At 39.1% G+C, this 7,451-nt stretch overlaps 1 protein-coding gene across 6 annotated transcripts in view; it reads left to right on the top strand.

Moving 5' to 3' along the window:
- Positions 1–7,451, top strand: part of LOC104983552 (chromosome unknown open reading frame, human C10orf12) — a 126,647-nt gene that overhangs the window by 34,341 nt on the left and 84,855 nt on the right. Inside the window, exon 1 of one of the 6 annotated variants that reach the window (XM_010833046.1) lies at positions 4,340–4,357. The exons of the other annotated variants lie outside the window; for them this stretch is intronic. The gene's annotated coding sequence lies outside the window, so the exon portion shown is untranslated. Of the gene's footprint in view, positions 1–4,339; positions 4,358–7,451 lie in introns of those variants that run through there. 6 annotated transcript variants of the gene reach the window in all.

The raw sequence follows: 7,451 nt of genomic DNA on the forward strand, positions 1-7,451 counted from the left end.
CCATTAAGGGTGTGTCATCTGCATATCTGAGGTTATTTGATATTTCTCCTGGCAATCTTGATTCCAGCTTGTGCTTCTTCCAGCCCTAGCGTTTCTCATGATGTACTCTGCATATAAGTTAAATAAGCAGGGTGACAATATATAGCCTTGACGTACTCCTTTTCCTATTTGGAACCAGTCTCTTGTTCCTTGTCCAGTTCTAACTGTGGCTTCCTGACCTGCATATAGATTTCTCAAGAGGCAGGTCAGGTGGTCTGGTATTCCCATCTCTTTCAGAATTTTCCACAGTTTATTGTGATCCACACAGTCAGAGGCTTAGGCATAGTCAGTAAAGCAGAAATAGATATTTTTTATGGAACTCTCTTGCTTTTTCTATGATCCAGCAGATGTTGGCACATGTGAAATAAGAACTTCCCCTAAACTTGTCCTGTCATTTGCCCTCCAAAAGTGGTCTCAGAGTCTGTAGCTAACTCACATTCTGCGTCGGAAAGTCCAGATAGCTGGAATTCAGTGTGAACGCTGTTGTTCAGACACATGTGGCTTACATCGTAACTTCAGTGTCAGTACACTGAACTTGTCTGAACAAGTTTTGTTAAACCTGCAGAAATTTAAAAAACAGTGGGACGGTGTACCATCAGCATCAGCAGCCATAATTTAGGTACTGTTACATCACGGAGTCTTTAGAAAACCAGCCTTTTGGTTGACTGGGAGACGTTCATGAGCTTTCGTGAACCTCTCTTGCTTGTGGAAAAGACAGCATGGGGCATTTCATGACCCTGAAGGAATTTTGTTGGAAATTTACTGAGTTGTGAGTCTTTACTAAAATGGAAAACTTTCCAGATAGAATATTTGTTGCTAAGCATATCTGTATTTCCCGTGTGATAAAACTGTTAGGCAGTTGGTCCCTTTTAGTAGCGATTAGTATGCTGACATCTCAAATCTTGCAAGAGGCTTGCCAATTTTCCTCACTTTATAAAAGTTTTTATCACTTCTATATACTCCATCATTGAAGAATCTTTTTGATTCTTGCCTGTCTGTATTGCATCCAATCTTTGACTCACACTGCCAATGTAATTTTTCTGAAACATGCCATTATCGTGTCAGAAATCCTTCAGTGGGTCCCCATCTTCTTCAGGATAAAATCCAGACTTTTATAACGTGGCTTTCCAGGAGCATTTTAACCTACTGCTTACAGTTTTACCTGATTTATCTCCATATCCCAATAATCAACATGGTAATAGCTAACATTTATATAGTACTTACTTTATATGCCAAGCTCTGGCCTAGGCCATCATAATAAACTATCTGTAATTCTGCAAATAGATCACATACTCCCGTTTCATACCTTTTGCTCACTCTGTACCCTGGAGTACTATTTTCCAGTCTTCATCTGTATAATAATGCCTACTTGTTCTTTCACATTCCATTCAGACATCACTTCTTAGAAGCTCAATTCCAAAATTCATTTTCTTCATCCCACCTCCACTCCTCACCTCTTAAAATTGTTCTGAGATGCCTGGGCAATGCATGTATAGTATCTAGAATTGAGCAGAACACAGTTTTTCCTCCCTGTGCTACATCTTCTTTTTAGTGAGTATGGTTCGGTAAGAGTGACTTGCCCTAGTTTAAGGTCAGAGAGAACAAGATTTATGACTATTCATAATCAACATCACCTTCTCAAAATCTGTGTTTGAAAACACCTGGGTCCAGAGGCAAAATTCTTAGTCTGATAATATAGTAAGATAGTCCTTGCCTTTGAAGATCCCAGATTCTAGTGGGAATAGACAGACTTACAAATGGCTAATTATATGTAGCTAGATCAGAGATTTAAACATTAAAAGAAAAAAAGCCATAAAAGAATTAGAAGAAGCCTAGGCAACTTTTTTCTGTCATTGAATTTGGAAAGGCTGAAGGATCTAAGCTGTGAACTATAAAGGAAATGATTGCTTTATTTAAAAATGAAGTATTTTACATGATAAAAAAATTCCATAAAATAAAGCAAATAGAAGAGTAAGATTGTAGCTTTTGTTAATACATAACCTCTAACCTCTGCCATATATTAAAATGAACTTGTAGCATTCAGAAAGCAAAAAGGATTAACAACCCACTAGAAAAATGGATGAGAAAATGAATAGAGAAGAAAATGAAAATGATATCACAGAGAAGTCAGAGACATCAGTAAACATGAAAATTGTTCAAGATTAATTCTAATTGTGGAATTGCAAATTAATTTATTTAAAAAATTATTTATTTATTTATTTTTGGCTGTGCTGGGTCTTTGTTGCTGCACAGGCTTCTCTCCGGTTGTGGCACGCGGGCGCTCCTCTCTGGTTGGGGGCTTCTCGTTGCTGTAGCTTCCCTTGTGGCACACAGGCTCTAGGATGCATGGGCTTCAGTAGTTGTGGCTCTGGGGCTCTTGAGCACAAGCTCTATAGTTTGTGGCGCATAAACTTAATTCCTCTGTGACATATAGAATCTTTCTGGAACACGTCTCCTGCATTGGCAGGTGGATTCTTTACAACTGAGCTACCAGGGAAGCCCATGAATTGCAAATTAAAATCTTTTGACTATCATGTTGAGGTAAGTTGTGTCAAAAGTTCACAAAGCCATCTTAAAGCTCATACTGGCCTAAGATGAAAAACTTGAATATAAGGAAAAAGTAAGGACTGCAATAGATTGAACCGTATTAAATAAGTAAAATTGCAGGAGTTCATAATGATATTTTTAAAATAAAAAAGCAAAAATAACTATTGATCACGTTTGGATATTTCAAAGGTGTCAACTCATTATTATGAAAATTTATACATAGAAAGAAGCATGTATTTTGTTGCAAAGTGTATTTCAGAGTAACCAAAGAGTCAATAGCGAAAAGCTCTTTATAAGTTCAGTTAATAAATGAGGATGGTATGAAAGTGTTAGAAAAGTCACCATTTTGTGCCCATAATGCAATAATAGGTCTGGACAGATTATTGGTGGATGCTAAAAGTATAGGTAAAGGTGTTAGGTAACTAATGGTGGGTGCAAGGTAATATTCTAAAGTCACTGATCAATCTTAGCATGACTAAAAGTAGGAAAGACGTTATATGTCTCTTGATTGGATAATATTGGAAAGGCACAGGACTTCTTGTGAAGTATTCTACCCTAAAAAAATTAACCTGAATCTAATCATACAAAGTAACAGAGAACAGATCATCTAAGGTTTATTAGGTTGTTGTGAGGACTTTGGCTTTCTCACGTGGGGTGAGATATGGTGCGAATAGCCAGTTTCCCCCATAGCTCACTTAGTACTTCGAGTAAAGTTTGGCTGCATTTTATACAGTCAAACCTGATTTTATTTTCTTTATTTTTTACAGCAGTTTAAGGTTCACAGTGAAATAGAGGGGAAGATAGAACTTTGGCTTTTACTATTAATAGTAAAGTCAGGTGCATTTCAGGCTTTTGAGCAGAATGATCTGGCTTAGTCTTAACAAACTACCTGACTGCTATGTTGAAAGTAGGCTGGGAGAAGGGGGAGCAGGAGTATTAGCACAGATGCCAAGTTGCGAGATTTTGTGTTAGTCCAGGTGAGATGTGAAGGTTGCCTGTACTGCATACTAGTAGAGGAAGGGAGAAGTGCTTATAACTGTAAATATATTAAGTTGGCAGAAGATTGGTTAGGATTAGTAGAGACGGCATGATTTCTGATTTAATGAGGGGCATGAGAGAAAGATAAGGAGGACCATAGAGGTTTTGGTTCAAGCAATTCAAAGTGCATTATTACCTTTAGAAGGGGATGACAGAGGATGAGATGGTTGGATGGCATCACTGACTCAATGGACATGAGTTTGAGCAAGCTCTGGGAGTTCGTGATAGACAGGGAAACCTGGTGTGCTGCAGCCCATGGGGTCGCAGAGAGTCAGACATGACTGAGTGACTGAACTGAACTGGACATTTAACCAGGGTGGGAAAGACTGTGAGAGCAGATTTGGAAGAGAAGATAAAGAATTCAGTTTTGAGTATCTTCCTCTTAATAACTATTCATTGTGAATATAGTACTGCCGAATATTAAGAACCAAGAATGTGAGACAGTTGCTGTGAGAAGGCCTTTCATTGTCAGTTTCACATTACTCCTTAACTGTGAGTTCTTACTCATAAGCTTGATATTGTTTCTGTATTTTTTTGTTTGTTTTGTTTTTCCATTTAAAATTTATGCATATAAAACCTACTTTGTGCCAGGTACTATTCTCTCAAATTCCTCAAGTACTAATTTTTTTTTTTTAATTCTCATAAAAACCTTGTGAGGTAACTGTATTGCTTGTTTTACAGATGAGGCACTGAAAAATTAAGGAACTTGCCAGAGGTCACACAACTAGAAAAGGTAGAGTTATATCTCATACTCTTAAGTCCTAGGTTTGGTTCCAGAGTAAATGTGAGTCAAATAAAGTGAGCCTGTGAGGCTGCAAAACAAGCATGCGTGCTCAGTTGTGTCTGACTCTTCGTGACCCCGTGGACGCAGCCTGCCAGGGTCTTCTGTCCATGGAATTTTTCCAGGCAAGAATACTGCAGCGTCTTGCCATTTCCTTCTCCAGGGATCATCCAGACCCAGGGATCAAACCTGCATTTCCTGCATTGGCAGGCAGATTCTTTACCACAGTGCCACCTGGGAAGCGACTTGAGGCTGCAAATGCTGGTACAAAAAGCCCTAGAAATTACGTCTCAAGGTGCTTTTAACCGAGGCAGGCTTTTACGTGAATCCTTTTAACATCAAAAAAATTTATTTATTTGGCTGCATCAGGTCTTAGTTGTGGCCCTAAGGACTTTTGTTGTATTATTCAGGATCTTTCGTTGTGGCATGTGGACTCTAGTTGCGGCTTGCAGGCTCAGTGGTTGTAGCATGAGGGCTTAGTTGCTCCATGATATATGGGATCTTAGTTCCTCAACCAGGGATCAAACCTGTGTCACCTGCATTGCAGGGTGGATTGTTTACCACGGGACCACCAGGGAAATTCCTATGTGAGACCTTCTCGAATGTAATGGTTATCTAAGTAGGAAAATATCAATACTGCATTCTTATCCATTCCTTAACATAATAAAGGCCGTATATGACAGTCTCACAGCTAACATCATACTCACGAAGGAAAAGCTGGAAGCATTTCTTTTAAGATCAGAAACAAGACAGGGATGCGCATTCTCACCACTTTTATTCCGTATGTATTGGAAGTTGTTGCCACAGCAGTTAGACGAGAAAAGGAAAAGAACTTCAAGTTGGAAAGAAGTAAAACTGTCACTGTTTGCAGATGGTATGGTACTATACATAGAAAATCCTAAAGATGCCACCAAAAAGGCACTAGAGCTCATCTATGAATTTGGAAAGTTGCAACATACAAAATTAACATACAGAAATCTGTTGCATTCCTATACAATAACAATGAAATGTCAGAAAGAGAAATTAATGAAACAATCCTATTAACCAGTCACATCAAAAAGAATAAAATAAACCTCTCCCTAAAGAGGTGAAAGACAGGTGCTTGAAAAACAGTGACACTGTTGAAAGAAATTGAAGATGAGACAGATGGAAGGATACACCATATTAATGGGTTGGAAGAATTAGAGTTGTTAAAATGGCTGTACTACCCAAGGCAGTCTACAGTTTCAGTGCAATCTCCATCAAAATACCAAAGATATTTTTCACAGAAATGAAACAAAATAATTTAAAATTTTGTATGGAAACAGAAAAGATTGCAAATATAACAATCTTGAGAAAGAAGAGCAACACCGAAGGAATCATGCTCCCTGACTTCAGACTGTATTACAAAGCTGCAGTAATCAAACAGTATGATCCTGACACAAAAACGGACACGTAGACCTATGGAACAAAATGGAGAGCCCAGAAATAAATCCACGCACCTTTAGTCAGTTAATCTATTGGCAGTGGAAGCAAGAATATGCAGTGTAAAAAGTCTCTTCAGTAAGTGGTGCTGGGAAAGCTGGACAGCTCCAATGTAAAAAGAATGAAATTAGAATAGTCTCTAAACCATACATAGACCCCAAATGGATTAAAGACCTAAATGTAAGGCTGGAAACCATAGCATTCCTAGAAGAAAACACAGGCAGAACTTTCTTTGACATAATTCATAGCAGTATGTGTGTGTGTGTGTGTATAATTCTGATTTGTCTCCTAAGTCAAGGAAACAAAAGCAAAAATAAAAAATTTCCCTGGTGGCTCAGGTGGTAAAGAATCTGCCTGCACTCTTGGAGACCCAGTTTTGATTCCTGGGTTGAGAAGATCCCACGCAGAAGGGCTTGGTTACCCACACCAGTATTCTTGCCTGGAGAATTCCGTGGGCAGAGAAGCCTGGCAGGCTATACAGCCTATGGGGTCACAAAGTTGGACACAACTAACACTTTCAAATGAGACTTAATTAAACTTTCCACGGCAAAAAGACCATTGACAAAACAAAAAGACAGCCTATTGAATGGGAGAAAATATTTGCAGATGATGAACCAATAAGGTTTATATCCAAAATATATAAACAGCTCATACAACTCAACATCAAAAAAATTGTGATTTAAAAATGGGCAGAAGACCAGAATAGACATTTTTCCAAAGAAAACATACAGATTATTTCCAAAAGACAATGAAAAGATGTTCAACATTGTTAATCATTCAGTTCAGTTCAGTTCAGTCACTCAGTCATGTCCGACTCTCTGCGACCCCATGAATCACAGCATGCCAGGCCTCCCTGTCCATCACCATCTCCCGGAGTTCACTCAGAATCATGTCCATTGAGTCAGTGATACCATCCAGCCATCTCATCCTCTTGTCCCCTTCTCCTCCTGCCCCCAATCCCTCCCAGCATCAGAGTCTTTTCCAATGAGTCAACTCTTCTCATGAGGTGGCCAAAGTACTGGAGTTTCAGCTTTAGCATCATTCCTCCCAAAGAAATCCCAGGGCTGATCTCCTTCAGAATGGACTGGTTGGATCTCCTTGCAATCCAAGGGACTCTCAAGAGTCTTCTCCAGCACCACAGTTCAAAAGCATCAATTCCTCGGCGCTCAGCCTTCTTCACAGTCCAACTCTCACATCCATACATGACCACAAGAAAAACCATAGCCTTGACTAGACGAACCTTTGTTGGCAAAGTAATGTCTCTGCTTTTGAATATGCTATCTAGGTTGGTCATAACTTTCCTTCCAAGGAGTAAGCGTCTTTTAATTTCATGGCTGCAGTCACCATCTGCACTGATTTTGGAGCACCCAAAAATAAAGTCTGACACTGTTTCCACTGTTCCCCCATCTATTTGCCATGAAGTGATGGGACTGAATGCCATGATCTTTGTTTTCTGAATGTTGAGCTTTAAGCCAACTTTTTCACTCTCCACTTTCACTTTCATCAAGAGGCTTTTGAGTTCCTCTTCACTTTCTGCCATAAGGGTGGTGTCATCTGCATATCTGAGATTATTGATACTTCT

Source organism: Bison bison, unplaced genomic scaffold (genome assembly GCF_000754665.1).
Source record: "Bison bison bison isolate TAMUID 2011002044 unplaced genomic scaffold, Bison_UMD1.0 scf7180017862979, whole genome shotgun sequence".
NCBI classification, from domain to species: Eukaryota; Metazoa; Chordata; class Mammalia; order Artiodactyla; family Bovidae; genus Bison; species Bison bison.